The sequence below is a fragment of the Adiantum capillus-veneris genome, chromosome 1 (genome assembly GCF_014529385.1).
Source record: "Adiantum capillus-veneris isolate H3 chromosome 1, ASM1452938v2, whole genome shotgun sequence".
In the NCBI taxonomy this organism is placed as follows: domain Eukaryota; kingdom Viridiplantae; phylum Streptophyta; class Polypodiopsida; order Polypodiales; family Pteridaceae; genus Adiantum; species Adiantum capillus-veneris.
This window is the reverse complement of record NC_140931.1, coordinates 103,522,195-103,537,823: the sequence shown is the minus strand read 5'-3', so window position 1 is coordinate 103,537,823 and position 15,629 is coordinate 103,522,195. Positions and strand designations below refer to the sequence as shown.

Sequence of the window (15,629 nt, the reverse complement as noted above, 5' to 3'; positions counted from 1 at the left end):
GTCTCTATTTGAGGTCTCTTGGGATTGTCCCTACGATATTAAAACTTAGCCGGGAATTTGGGCAGCAATGTGACGACTAATGCTGCCTTCTTCGGTTCATGATTTTGACCCGCACGTGCGGCATTGTATTTGTCACAATATATATGCAACAGTATCATTTTGTGGATTGGAAAGCTGTATGCTCACATATTGATTGCCACTCCTTCCTCGATGTCTGATACCTTAGCTGAATATGGTTAGAGTTACTACACACTTTTGTAGAGTCAGTGGGATACATAAGCCCGCTTTGCTAGGGTGCGGGGAGAGCGTTGCAAAGCTTTTCTCATGCAATAGGCTCACCCTTCGATCTTTTCTGGTATGGATCAGGGCACATTACATGGCACTACACACCTCCCTGGTAGTTCATTTTACAATCTTCGTTTATGCCACCATATGGTGTACATATAGCACTTCTGCTTTCACTTTTCCCGCAGCATGGTACTTCGTCTTGGTGACAAGCTCCAACTGGTGGATTCTTGAGCATAAGCTATTCCCTTTACTGTCTATTTCCTGGGATTAAGTGGTTAGAGGCTTGTTTATTTAAGTAAAAAGTTAATTAATACCAAACCTTTTTTAAAATTCTTCCTCAAACAAGCTGGAAACATCATTTTTGCTTTGATATTATTATTTGTTGTTTTGATCTTGAAGAGTGACGGATCATACTGCATCATATTGGAAGCCACACCGATTTTGATGAAGAGTCAAGACCTTGGGTGCAATAGATTGGACTAGGGTAATCAAAATCTCCATGAAGCAACACAATAGACTTCTCCATAAAACCAACATTCTTCCAACATGGAGAGAGAGAGAGATTAGTCTTTCCCTCGTTATAGGCATCAAATCACAAAGTCCTTCAGCGAAGCCATCCTAGATTTTTTCCAAGCTTAATCTTCCTACAAAGTCTCAGGCAAGGCCTCCGAGGTAAAGATGGTTTTCGTGCTCAAGAGCACATGTCACAAATCCTACAGCCTTGCCATTTGGCTCACCTTGGTTGCTTACTTCAAGCACCTTGGCCGTTCATGATGCCACATCGAGGAACTTCGCACCTTGTGGAGTCGCAAATAAGTGCTTGACCAATGGAAAGCTCATGACTGTCTCTATCAATAAGCTTCAACCTTGCACAAGAAAGGAAAATGAAGAGAGTGTCAATGCCAGAAAAGAGGCACAAGATACTATTAACAACGCCGTGCACATTAAGCTATATCAACTTGTTTATCCAATGTTTGGGAAAAACCATTTTCCTAAGCATACACAATTTCTTTCTATGCTTTTTCAAAGGGGAAATTTTCAAAAGTTTAAGCTTTGTTTTGAACATTTACACTAATTTTCTCAAATTTGATGCGGAATATTTTATTTCCTCTTGCTTCCTAACCGGCGTTATTGATTTTTTAAGCGACAGGATTTTAAGCTGGACACTTTTCTTGAACAGAGCCTCTGACAAGAATGCAAATACTCTACATAATCCCAAACAGTAAACCTAATCCCCAACACTAAATCTCTAGATAGACATGCCTTGCAGATATCTGTATAACAATAAACACACTCACTGACACCAGACCGATCCAAAATGTCCCACGCTCTGTTCTATGTATGTTGTCTGGATAACCCGGAAGGTTATCAATGAATGTCTCCAGTTTGACTTTCTGCCTTCCCTTAAGCCAAAGTCTGCCACATCGCACCCTAATTCAACCAAAATCAAGAATTGGAGATGAGCAAAAACTGCATTATTTTGTGACGCCACATCGAGGAACTTCATACCTTGTGGAGTTTCAAATAAGTGCTTGACAAATGGAAAGCTCATGACTCTCTCTATCAATAAGCTTCTACCCTGCACATGAAAGGAAAATGAAGAGAGTGTCAATGCCAGAAAAGAGGCACAAGACACTATTGACAACGCCGTGCTATCCAGTGTTTGGGAAAAGTCATTTTCCTAAGCATACACAGTTTTTTCTATGCTTTTTCAAAGGGGAATTTTTGAAAAGTTTAAGCTTTGTTTTGAACATTTACAGTAATTTTCTCAAATTTTATGCGAAATATTTTCTTTTCCTCTTGACCGGCATTTTTTATTTTTTAAGCGGCAGGATTTTAAGCTGGACACTTTTCTTGAACAACGCCTCTGACAAGAATTCAAACACTCTACATAATCCCAAACAGTAAACCTAATCCCCAACACTAAAATCTCTAGATAGACATGCCTTCCAGATATCTGTATAACGATCAACACACTCACCAACACCAGACCGATCCAAAATGTGCCACGCTCTGTTCTATGTATGCTGTCTGGATAACCCGGAAGGTTATCAATGAATGACTCTAGTTTTCCTTTCTGGCTTCCCTTAAGCCAAAGTCTGCCACATCGCAACCTAATTCAACGAAAATCAATGTCATAATAATCAATATCTAATTCTCCTAAATGATTTTCTCATATTAAACTGATCATTTAATGTGGGGAAGTGCCAAGGAGAAAAAGCTAGAATATTGGTTAAGCTAGCAAACCAGGCCACAGTAGGGATCCAAAGGAGGGAAAATAGGGATCCAAAGGGGGGGCCATCTGCAAAAGAGCCATGTGAAACAATGGGCCAAAAAGACCCTAAGGTTCAGCCCATTAAGACTTCCAAAATGCTAAGGTTCCAAAATTCAAAGGTTGTGTCCAAAGGTCAACCCTAGGGAAAATTGGATGCTTAGTGTGTGCCCTAAAAGTCTTTGCACATCCCTACATGGGAGGGGGCGAGCCCCAAAGGTAGGAGATGAGAGAGAAAGCCACACACACACACACAGGCTCCCTTTACACAAAGGGAATGAGGGACACATGTCAGCTCCCTAGGCCAGATGCCCACAAGGTGTGCCCAATTCCTATTGGAAGACCCTTGAAGTGGACCAATGAGAATTAAGCTAGAGTAAATCTAGTTTAATTAATTTAAAAACATTTAATAAAAGAAACCAATGAGAATTAAGTCTCCTAGAAGACTATTGGGCAGTCTCCCAAGGGGTCCAATGAGCATTCAGGAGCCCCATGGCTTGCCTGATTCCTATTGGCCAGGAGGCAAAGGGGTCCAATGAGAGTTTAGTTTAATTATTTAATTACCTGAAGCTCTCACAAAAGGGGAAAGGGGGACACATGTCAGAAGGCTATCACTTATGCTGCTTAATTCCTATTGGCTTGACCTGGGGAGGTCCAATGAGACAAAAGCCAGACCTATTTAGCAGCTAGGGCTCGCCCAAGAGAGAGGGGGGGGCTGATTTTTGCTTGGCATTGACACACACACACTCACACTTGACCATGTGTGAAGGAAGAATACTCTATCTCCTCCCAAGCTTTAATGGAGAGCTCATCACCTACTCCAAGCTTGTGAGATAGAAGCCTACATCAACACTCTCTTGGCATGTGGATGCAAATCCAACCAAGAGCCAAGCTTCAATGCATGCTCATCTTCTCTACCAAGCTAATTACTAAGCTAAGCTATGCTAATATGAGTGATTATGTGAGGAGATGTACATCTTTCTCGTAAGATACTTCTTTTTCCTCTCAATCTACTCTCATACCCTGCTAGCTCTCACCATCTTCGAAGGTGTGTGAGGTCTTGGGTCTGAGAACGGGGATAATTCAAGTTGTGTTTGATTAAGTGTTTTGCTTGGTGTATGAAGCTTCCATCTTCATTGCACTAGCTAGTCTTGAAGGAACACAAAGAATTGTATTGTACAATGTCTCTCTTGATGGGAGAAACCATAATACAAAGCCTTTTGGAGGGGGGACCGGCTCCATGCAAATCCGGTCCTCAACTGTTGTCAATAGCTTAATATCTCTCTCTTTTGAAAGTATTGTCGATGCTATCTAACTAGGTGTTATGCTTTTTGTTGCTCTCTCCACCCAAGCACTCTTGTAATTCTCATTAGGAATCTATTCTAATGAAATGCCCACTATGTTCATGCTAATTTCCGCTACACATAAGATTTTAGGCCATTAAATGTTACATTGGTATCAGAGCTCAAGGTTTCTCTTTTCTTGCTCAAGAAGGGAGGTCCTCAAGCTAGCTACAAATGGTTGGTATTATTAATTGCCTGTGAGTAAGTAGAATAGGGATTTTTCAGCCTTGCAGTGCGCCTGCCTTTGTGCAGTTAATGGGGCATCACCGTCGAGAGCTATGGTCTTAATAGTGGAGTCCTACGGGGCTTGCCTATGGCTTAACCACTATTGAGCTATTAGAAGCTTGACAGGAGCCGGTGCTGTCTTGGTGTCGAAAGACCCTCTCTTCTATTCCTTGCAATTAATGGTATTCGAGCCGCGGGTACAGTAGCTTGAGTGCTTTTTCTAAAGGGGTAAAGAGGAGTAGCAACTAGGGCTTGAAGTGCCAAAGTACACCTAAAAAAGTTTACACCTAAAAGTTGTTAGAATGGCTGACAATAGTAAAGAGAGTGAAATTAATGTTGATAACTTTGATTTTGCTCATGAGCAAGCTACTAATGATGCTTCAATGCTTGGTAACTATCTTGTTTCTAGGCTTCAACAAGCCATGGGCAATCCATCTCTCCAAAGTGAAGTGCAACGGCAGCTCCGTGCTCACGGGATTCTCCAAGCTCATCACCATGACGAGAGAACACCAAGGAAGCCTCCTTGTGAGACTACCAAAAGAGGTCTCTCTCCGATTCGGGAAGAAGAAGAGAATCCATATGAAGGGCTCAAGAACTTACTTCTTGATGATGCATCTCCTTCCCAAAGGAGAACTCAAGAGCCTCCACCGAAGGAACGAGAAAGAAGCGAGTCTCCCGCCACCTCGGCGGAGATGGCTCCACGAAGACGGCGGGCTAAACGCTCTCCATCACCACCAAAGCGGAGAAGACCATCACACTCTTCTCCACGCCATAATTCAAAGAGGGATGATAAAAAGCAAGAGAAGAAAAAGGCGAGAAAGAGGACACCCTCTTCTCCATCTTCTTCATCCTCTTCCTCTTATGAAAGCTATCGTGAAGACGACAAAGATCAAGACAAGAAAAAGGTGAGAAAGAGGTCACCCTCTTCTCCACCTTCTTCAAATTCTTCATCTTCTGAAGAAAGTGATGGTGCAACTTTTGAACCATCGAAAAGAAGAGACCATAGGAAATCCTATGCCGCATGGAAGAGGTCGTCCAAGCTGAAGAAATTCAAAGAGGGAGGGAAGAGCATCTCTTTCCTTACCTATGATGGCACCTTCGGTGCTACAGACAAAGTTTTGGCCTTTATCCAACAATTCGATGCGGCGTTTGGAGATGAGGGCTTCACGGAGTCCTCTAAGCTACGCCATGTAGCTATGCACTTTCAAAAGTCCGCCAGACAATGGTGGTCTAGCCTACGAGCCAACGGTGAAGCTCCACGAACATGGAAGGCTTTAAGAGCTTCCATTATGAAGCAGTTTTTGGCCACCGATGCCAAAGACAAAGTACTCACCGAATGGCGAAGCTTAAAGCTCTCTCCCAATGAATCCATCCACAAATATGTAGACAAGTTTTGGGACCTACAACTCAAAGCTACTGTCTTCAAAAAGTTGGATTTTGGAGAGCAAAAGCAACAATTTTGTGCGGGCTTAACCGAAGAAATGGCGGAGTATGTCAACTCCCAAAGGCCACGTACCATATCGGCGGTAATACACCATACTATGGTGGCCTCGCGAATCAATTTCCAAACGGGGGGTAAAAGAAATAATAAGCCCCCGGAAAACAAGGGTTCCAATGAGCCTAAGGGGAAGGACAATGTCCAAAAGTCTCCTAAGGGCAATTCCAACAAAGCTAAAGAGAAGGGAGTTTACAAAGGAAAGAATAAACTCTCTCCTGAAGAGCTTGAGCGTTATCGTAAAGATAACCGGTGTTTCAAGTGCGGCGAACAAGGGCATGCGTACCGCGCTTGTCCCCAAAAGAACAACCGCCAAGATCCTCCTAGAGCTTCTTTGGTTGAAATCCAAGAGGAGGAGATTCATCAAACTCACCACAAAGGATCTCCTCTATGCCATGCTTGGGGAAAGGTAAGAGAACATGATGCTTTTATTCTCTTTGACCCTGGTTCTACTCACAATTTCATATCTATGGAGTTAGCCACCAAGCTAGGCATACAATCCTACGAGATGGGAGATATCCTACCCGTAGACAGTGCCTTCAAGGGGCAAGAAGCTTCAGTCACTCCCTTAATCGGGAAATTGAGGCTTCATGTCCAAGGCTATGTGGACAAAGAGGACTTCTTTATCTCTCCTCTCAAGCATGAGGATGTAATCCTAGGGGCACCATGGTTTGACCGCCTGGCTGCCCATGTTAAATTTCCTGAAAGGAGAATCTCCTTTAAGTTCAGGGAAAAGGACATGTATATAGATGCTAAGGAGATGGGTAACACCATCCCCATTGTACATACACCAGCTTTCAACAAGTCAATAAAGAGCTCTATTTCCGTGTACATGATTTTTGTTAAAGATTCTCAAAATGAACCTAATGCTTTAGGAAAAGAAAATAAAAGCAACCAAAAGGAATTAGAGTTATCCAATTTTCTCAAGGGGTTTCAAGATGTCTTTATTGACGACATCCCTTGTGAGCTACCTCCTAAACGAGGTAATGACGACCATGCAATTGAACTTCTTCCAGGAAGTTCACCGCCTAACAAACCTCCTTATAGAGTTTCTCAAGCTCAACAAGAGGAGATTATGCGGCAAGTGCATGAGTTAGTTGAGAAGGGCATGGTTAGGCCTAGCTCATCTCCATTTTGCTCACCTGTGCTATTAGTGCAAAAGAAAGACGGCACATATCGTATGTGTGTCGACTATAGAGCACTAAATAGGATCACTATCAAGAATAGGTTTCCCGTTCCACGGGTAGAAGACCTATTTGATAAGCTACAAGGATCGACCTACTTCAGTAGGATTGACCTAAAAAGTGGCTATCATCAGATAAGGATAGTTGATCAAGACATTGTAAAGACCGCATTTCGTACTACATTTGGTCTTTACGAATACATTGTCATGCCTTTTGGCTTGACTAATGCACCAGCCACATTCAACCGCTTGATGGAGAAGCTGTTCAGGCCTCATCGAACCTTCACTGGAGTGTTCTTTGATGATATTATCATCTACTCTAATTCATTGGAGGAACACAAGCAACACCTCCAGGTAACATTTCAAGTTTTAAGAGAGAATAAACTTTATGTTAATCGAAAGAAAAGTGAATTTTTCTTGCAAGAGATTCAATATTTAGGTCACATTATCTCTCAAGATGGAATCGAAATGGATCCATCTAAGTTAGAGGTAATAAAAGGATGGCCTAAACCAAGGAATCTTCATGAACTAAGAAGCTTTATAGGTATGTGTGCATACTATAGACGCTTCATAGAAAAGTTCTCACAAATTGCGGGACCATTACATGACCTAACAAAGAAAAATGTTAGGTATACGTGGTCTGCTAAGGAGAACAATGCTTTCGAAAAGCTTAAAGAAAAGCTTATCTCTCAACCTGTGCTTACACTACCGAATCTCTCAAAACCATTTGAGGTCCAATGTGATGCTTGTGGTGATTGCCTTGGGGCTGTTTTGCTCCAAGAAGGGCACGCCATAGGCTATGAGAGTCGAAGGCTCGACCCTGTTGAGCAAGCTCTAGGCATATACGAAAAAGAACTCCTTGCAGTTCTACATGCCTTAGACTCATGGAAGCACTATTTATTGGGGACTCCTTTCATTCTGCGAACGGATCACCAAAGTCTTAAGTACTTCATGACGCAGACCAAGCTCTCCGACAAACAAATGAGGTGGGCAAATTTCCTTTCGCAATTTCATTTTCATATTGCTCACATTGCTGGCAAGCATAATCAAGTAGCCGATGCACTCTCAAGACGACCGAGAGTGAATGCGGTTTCCATAGCAACTCACAATGATCTATCTTCAATGATAGATGAGTATGCTATTGATCCCGATTTTAGAGATGTGATTTCAGCCCTTGCATTAGGGAAGAAAGAAGAACCATTTACTTTACAAGATGGTTATCTTCTCTATGGCAATAGACTATGCGTTACTAACTCACTACGTGAGAAAGTAATGTATGAATCTCATGCTCCCCCATATGCGGGGCATAGAGGGATTCAGTCTACCCTAAAGGGAATTGAAACATATTTCTATTGGCCTACCATGAGAGTGAACATACACGAGTATGTTTCCAAATGTGTGGTATGTCAAAAGACAAAATTTGATAGAGGGAAGCAACTTGGATTGCTTCAACCCTTGCCAATCCCTAATTCACCTTGGGAGAGCATATCCATGGATTTTATCTTTGGATTGCCTAAGTCTATCCATGGGAATACGGGAATATGGACAATAGTAGACAGGTTCAGTAAACAAGCTCATTTTATACCTGTCAAAAAGACTATCAAAGCCCATCAAATGGCAACCCTCTTCATTTCACAAATTTTCAAGTACCATGGCTTGCCAATGTCCATAGTGTCGGATAGAGATCCTAGAATGACCAGTAATTTCTGGAAGGGTCTCTTTGAGAATTTAGGAACAAGGCTAAACTTCTCTTCGGCCTATCATCCACAAACTGATGGCCAAAGTGAAATAGCTAACCTAACCATTCTTGATCTACTAAAAGCCTATGTAACGGAAGTAGATCAAAGATCCCAATGGGAGAAGTACTTACCTTTAGTAGAGTATGCTTACAATAACACTGTACATACTTCCACAGGAAAAGCACCTTTCGAGGTAATTGAGGGAAGATCAAAAAGTCCCTTGCTACTTAAGGTACATGGGAAGATCTTCGCTGCAGATGAGTATAGCCGAGACCTACAAGAATCTTTCCAAAAGATTAAGGATGCTATCTCTATCTCACAGCAAAGGCAAAAGGCTGCTGCTGACAAGCACAGAAGAGCCCAAGCCTTTAAAGAAAACGATTGGGTCTTGTTAAAGTTTCCCAAGGCTCGATTAAGGCACACGACGGGCAAGAATCCTACGGGCCACCAAAAGTACTATGCTAAACTAGCAAAAAGGTACTATGGTCCCTTCCAGATTCTTAGGCCAATCAATGAGATGGCCTATCAACTTAAGTTGCCCAATCATTGGCTCATACACAATGCTTTTCATGTGAGCCTCTTAAAGCCTTACAAAGGAGAGCCACCTCAAGAACCAACTATTGAAGACCCACCGGAGATCGAGGACCACGAGGAGGTGCTGCAGCCCGAGTCCATTCTCCGACATGAAGACAAGGTATTAAGAGGCGGTAAGACTATCCGATGATATCTTATTAAGTTTAAGAATTATCCTTTTGAAGATGCTAGATGGATGCAAGGCATACAATTAAAGGATAACCTAAACCTTGTCAATGCTTACAATGCTTCCCAAGAGTAAGCAAATGTACAAAATGTTAAAAATGAACAAAAATTTTTGTCTTATAAGACTCTCTTTTTCTTTATTTGTGCACAAAAATGAAGTAGTATGCATGCTTAGATCAAGTTTGCAGAGACGACGTCTCCCAAACACCAAGTAGAGCTTGTCACTCTACTATGGAAGACTGATAGGACTAATGTGCAGACATGCTTGCGGCAACCTCAGGCTCTCAAGCGCCAAATGGACTAGTCATCCATTATGGAATGATGTCGCAGGGTAACATAGGGATCCTCTACCCGCTAAGAAAAGGACTCATGCATATGCTTTATCTTCTCTACACCATAGTCGAGGACGACTATGATTTCAAGAGAGAGGTAATGTCATAATAATCAATATCTAATTCTCCTAAATGATTTTCTCATATTAAACTGATCATTTAATGTGGGGAAGTGCCAAGGAGAAAAAGCTAGAATATTGGTTAAGCTAGCAGACCAGGCCACAGTAGGGATCCAAAGGAGGGAAAATAGGGATCCAAAGGGGGGGCCATCTGCAAAAGAGCCATGTGAAACAATGGGCCAAAAAGACCCTAAGGTTCAGCCCATTAAGACTTCCAAAATGCTAAGGTTCCAAAATTCAAAGGTTGTGTCCAAAGGTCAACCCTAGGGAAAATTGGATGCTTAGTGTGTGCCCTAAAAGTCTTTGCACATCCCTACATGGGAGGGGGCGAGCCCCAAAGGTAGGAGATGAGAGAGAAAGCCACACACACACACACACAGGCTCCCTTTACACAAAGGGAATGAGGGACACATGTCAGCTCCCTAGGCCAGATGCCCACAAGGTGTGCCCAATTCCTATTGGAAGACCCTTGAAGTGGACCAATGAGAATTAAGCTAGAGTAAATCTAGTTTAATTAATTTAAAAACATTTAATAAAAGAAACCAATGAGAATTAAGTCTCCTAGAAGACTATTGGGCAGTCTCCCAAGGGGTCCAATGAGCATTCAGGAGCCCCATGGCTTGCCTGATTCCTATTGGCCAGGAGGCAAAGGGGTCCAATGAGAGTTTAGTTTAATTATTTAATTACCTGAAGCTCTCACAAAAGGGGAAAGGGGGACACATGTCAGAAGGCTATCACTTATGCTGCTTAATTCCTATTGGCTTGACCTGGGGAGGTCCAATGAGGAAAAAGCCAGACCTATTTAGCAGCTAGGGCTCGCCCAAGAGAGAGGGGGGGCTGATTTTTGCTTGGCATTGGCACACACACACTCACACTTGACCATGTGTGAAGGAAGAATACTCTATCTCCTCCCAAGCTTTAATGGAGAGCTCATCACCTACTCCAAGCTTGTGAGATAGAAGCCTACATCAACACTCTCTTGGCATGTGGATGCAAATCCAACCAAGAGCCAAGCTTCAATGCATGCTCATCTTCTCTACCAAGCTAATTACTAAGCTAAGCTATGCTAATATGAGTGATTATGTGAGGAGATGTACATCTTTCTCGTAAGATACTTCTTTTTCCTCTCAATCTACTCTCATACCCTGCTAGCTCTCACCATCTTCGAAGGTGTGTGAGGTCTTGGGTCTGAGAACGGGGATAATTCAAGTTGTGTTTGATTAAGTGTTTTGCTTGGTGTATGAAGTTTCCATCTTCATTGCACTAGCTAGTCTTGAAGGAACACAAAGAATTGTATTGTACAATGTCTCTCTTGATGGGAGAAACCATAATACAAAGCCTTTTGGAGGGGGGACCGGCTCCATGCAAATCCGGTCCTCAACTGTTGTCAATAGCTTAATATCTCTCTCTTTTGAAAGTATTGTCGATGCTATCTAACTAGGTGTTATGCTTTTTGTTGCTCTCTCCACCCAAGCACTCTTGTAATTCTCATTAGGAATCTATTCTAATGAAATGCCCACTATGTTCATGCTAATTTCCGCTACACATAAGATTTTAGGCCATTAAATGTTACAATCAAGAACTAGAGATGAGCAAAAAATGCATTACTTTTACTTTTTATTTTACACACTCCAACTGGAAAGCCGGTAAGGGGAAAAGAGCCTGCAGCCGCCAGCAAGCTGGCGGAGGCAGGAAGCAAATCCTGTGCAAGCATGAACATTGGGTATTCCTAGTAAATGATCTGAAAAACTCTTACTTTGAAGTTTCATAGACGACTAGAAAGTTGTTGTCCTTCGACACTGCGACACCATTGGGGAAGTGCAAGCACGGTTGTGGTCCCCATTGAAGGATGGTACTTAAGCAAACGCCCATTTGGTCGGCCCTCCAACACATCCAATTTGGATTCGCTGTATCCAGATTTGGTGCTTGCATCTGTGAAGTATATGGAACCATGCTCTCTGCTGACGTCCAGTGCATCGTCAAACCTGCAGGACTCTTTGAAATAAGCTAATTGTGTGTGTGTGTGTGTGTGTGTGTGTGTGTGTGTGAGAGAGAGAGAGAGAGAGAGAGAGAGAGAGAGAGAGAGAGAGAGAGTACTTGAACTTCATGCCGCAAACATCATCTGAGAAAGTTGTGACCTTTCCCTCTGTAATGTTAAGTAAACCCTAAGAAACAACAAGCCAAGTGAGAGAGAGAGAGAGAGAGAGAGAGAGAGAGAGAGAGAGAGAGAGAGAGGAGAAAACAAGAGAAAGACAGAGAGAATAAAAAACCAAAGAGAGAGAGAGGCGGAGGAGAGGAAAGGGAGAGGTAATGGGGAGAAAACAAAGAGAGAAAGAGATTAGGTTAAAATTTAAATTAAACTAGGTTAGATTACATTTAGATTTATGTTTATGTTGAGTTTAAGATTAGGTTAGATTTAGATTTATGTTAGATTAGATTTAAATTTATTTAGGTTAGATTATATTAGATTTAAATCTATTTTGAGTTAGATTTACGTTAGATTAGATTTAGGTTTACTTTGAGTTTAAGATTAAATTAGATTTAGATTTATGTTCTATGGACTAGCTTGTTTTAGATTTAGATTTTAGTGCATGTCAATGAAGGTGTGCTTTGCCCAAAGAGCAAACACTAGTTACACAACAATATGCATATTCCCATCAGAATCTGACACCTATTAACTCACACACTAACCATATTCAATTAGCCATGAATCACCACATGTTCAATTAGGTTAGATTTTGGATTGAGTTTTGATATTAGAGTCTACCTTTGATATTACGGTAAAAAAATGAGAGTTAGAAGGACGGTGATCCCTCTCTTCCTCTCTACGGACTCGACCTTAAGCTAGAAAGCTTTCAACGGCATGATACTCAGATTGGAGGCCAACATGTAATGTGCTAAGTAATCTCTCGAACAAAGATCTACTATGAGAAGATGTTAAGATGCTGTGAAATGCTACAGCTAGAGAAGAGGCAAAGGAGTTTTGTCCACTACATGCACTATCATGTAGACGTGGGTGTATAGATTTCTTGTACCCACAAATATGGACATTGACCAATAAAGACAAGATTATAACCCGGTGGTTCTGATCTCCGTGCACCTCTAGACCGAGGTGTGCGGGGATAGGACATGACTAGAGAATGTGAGATACTTTACAGTGTGAACAAAGAGAGAGAGAGAGAGAAAGAGAGAGAGAGAGAGAGAGAGAGAGAGAGAGAGAGAGAGAGAGAGAGAGAGAGACAAGACGGAGGATGCCAATAGAAGATTATATTTGTTGTCCAGGTTAAAAGGTTTTTCCCCTCATTATGAGTAGTGACGAGGATGTGGGGCCGTCCAACCGAAACACCTATCTCTCAACGAGGATCTTATGTCCTTGTAATCAATGCAAGCATGTTGTGCGACGGACAAGACGCATTTCTTTGCAGCACGTTCATGAATTTGGCGAGTTCGATCCATCTATTATAGATCGATTTGTTGCCAATTATAACTCGTCGGACTCTGACGCTAGCCAAGAGGCAGCAATCTTGCAACCCAATAGACGTGTTCGCAGGTGCTTTGATCAAGCAGCATAGCCACAAGATGTAGCCTCTGACAACTCAGGGGATGATCATGCAGACCACATTCCCAACGAGGCAATGTTTGAGTCGGAGATCGATGAAATGATCGAGACGATCATGGATTCAGAAAGGCTTATCTATGATGATATAAAAAGTGAATCCGATACGCCATTGTATGATGGAGCATGTGTGTTTAGATTGAAGGTGCTCCTGGTTCTTCTCAACATGCAGACAAAGTTTGGATGGAGTGACACTAGCGTCACAGCGCTTTCCAGGTGATCTATTACAATGTGTTTACTTTAATAAAAAACTCTAGATGTATAATGATCTGATAGATTTTTACACAATTGTATCGCATTTTTTTCGCTGTGTAAACACCAAGGGACTGCCATGCCTGGTCCATCCGCCCAACCTTCCTTTAATAGGCACCTAGCCCCTTTCGGACCCCTTCCCACTGGCAGCCGGCCCTTGGCCGAGTCCTTGACCCCTTTGTTTTGGCCCTTGGCCTGACATTACTCCCCCCCTGGAGAAGCGTTTTCGTCCTCGAAAACAAAAGTGGGGAATTTCTTCTTAAGAACACTAATGTTTTCCCAAGTGGCACCCTCTTCAGGGCAATCTTTCCACTTGACTAAAGCTTGACTACGTACATGATGACGAGTATGGAGTTCATGAAAATCTAAAATGCGTTCAGGTTCATGCGATTGAGTGGGAGGTTCAGTGAAATCAACCAATATCTGCTGGCCGATAACATTGTCGTGCCCATGCAAGCGTTTACGTAAACGACTTACATGAAATACCGGATGGACACGCGAGTGCGCAGGTAACTCAAGTTTGTAGGCCCTATCACCAACTCGCTTGAGTATCTTGAATGGCCCACAATAACGTGGAGATAATTTGGGTGTAGGTCCAGTCTTCAGACTTTCTGAATGCTCTGGCACACGCAAAAATACCTCTTCACCTTCCGTGAAGGTAACTTGCCGACGTTTCTCATCAGCATACTTCTTATACCGATCCTGTGCTTGTCGAACATTTTGACAAGCAAGTCTCAGCATTTCCATATGATCTTGGAGAAACTCCTTGACCTGTTGGAGCTTCTCAGTTGCCAACCCCACCGTCACTGGTGATCTAGGTTGAAAACAATACATAAGCATGAATGGACTAAAACCAGTTGTAACATGCTTAGCACTATTATATGCAAACTCAAGAATAGGACGATAATATTCCCAATCTGATTGCTTCTTGCTAACGTATGCTCGTAGCATATCCTCTAGCACTTGGTTGACTCGTTCCGTCTGACCATCTGTTTCAGGGTGATCAGCCGTACTTAAATTAAGTTGTGTACCCAATCGTTTAAAAACAGCCCTCCAAAAATGACTGTTAAACTTGGGATCACGATCACTCACAATGTTACTTGGCAATCCATACAACCGGTAAAGATTGTCCACAAATAACTTAGCTAATTCTAGAGTCTTAATGGTTGACTTGGTTGGAATAAACCGACAAAGTTTAGTCAACCGGTCTACGACCACCCATACCGAGTCATGTCCTCGAATAGTGGTTGGTAAACCCACAATAAAATCCATGGAGATACTTTCCCATTTACCATTGGGAATCTCTAAAGGATGTAAGAGTCCTCCTGCTTTCAAGCGCTCTGCTTTATTAACTTGACATTTTTGGCAATGCAAGACATAGTCTTGAACATACCCATGCAAACCTGGCCAGTAAAACTGTCGTCTTACGAGTGCATAAGTTTTCTTAATTCCCGGGTGCCCTGCACTTGGACTATCGTGACATTCATAAAGAATTTGGCCCCGAATGTCCGCGTCCGTCGGTACACACACTCGCCCCTTGTGGAGTAGGTACCCATCATCTATGGAAAAATTCTTCCATCTCTGCAGTTCATCACTCGAAAGAGGAGAACTGGGTGTGGAGGAAACAAAACCACTACCAACATTGGAGTGAGAAGGATCCCTCTTTCTAACATAGCTCCACACCTTGGAGTATGCAGTATCATGCTCGCACTTACCTTTGAGAGATTCCAAAAACTCACTCCGCAATTCCGTGAAAAGAAGAGAGTTGATCTCTGGCATTCGGCTGAGAGCATCAGCCACTACATTGTACCGCCCTTTATGATAGCGTAGCTTGGCGTCATACTCCTGAAGAATCTCAGCCCACCTGGCCTTGCGACCCTTCAAATCACTTTGTTGTGTAAACCACTTGATGCTTTCATGGTCAAACACAATCTCGAACTGTGCACCATACAAATAATGTCGCCATGTCTTTAAAGCAGACACTATTGCATAGAGCTCTCGTTCGT

At 42.4% G+C, this 15,629-nt stretch overlaps 1 pseudogene; it reads right to left on the bottom strand.

Annotated features, from left to right (window-relative positions):
* Positions 1 to 906: 906 nt before the first annotated feature.
* On the bottom strand, positions 907 to 13,715 carry LOC147465292 (protein STRICTOSIDINE SYNTHASE-LIKE 6-like; annotated as a pseudogene).
* Positions 13,716 to 15,629: the final 1,914 nt, after the last annotated feature.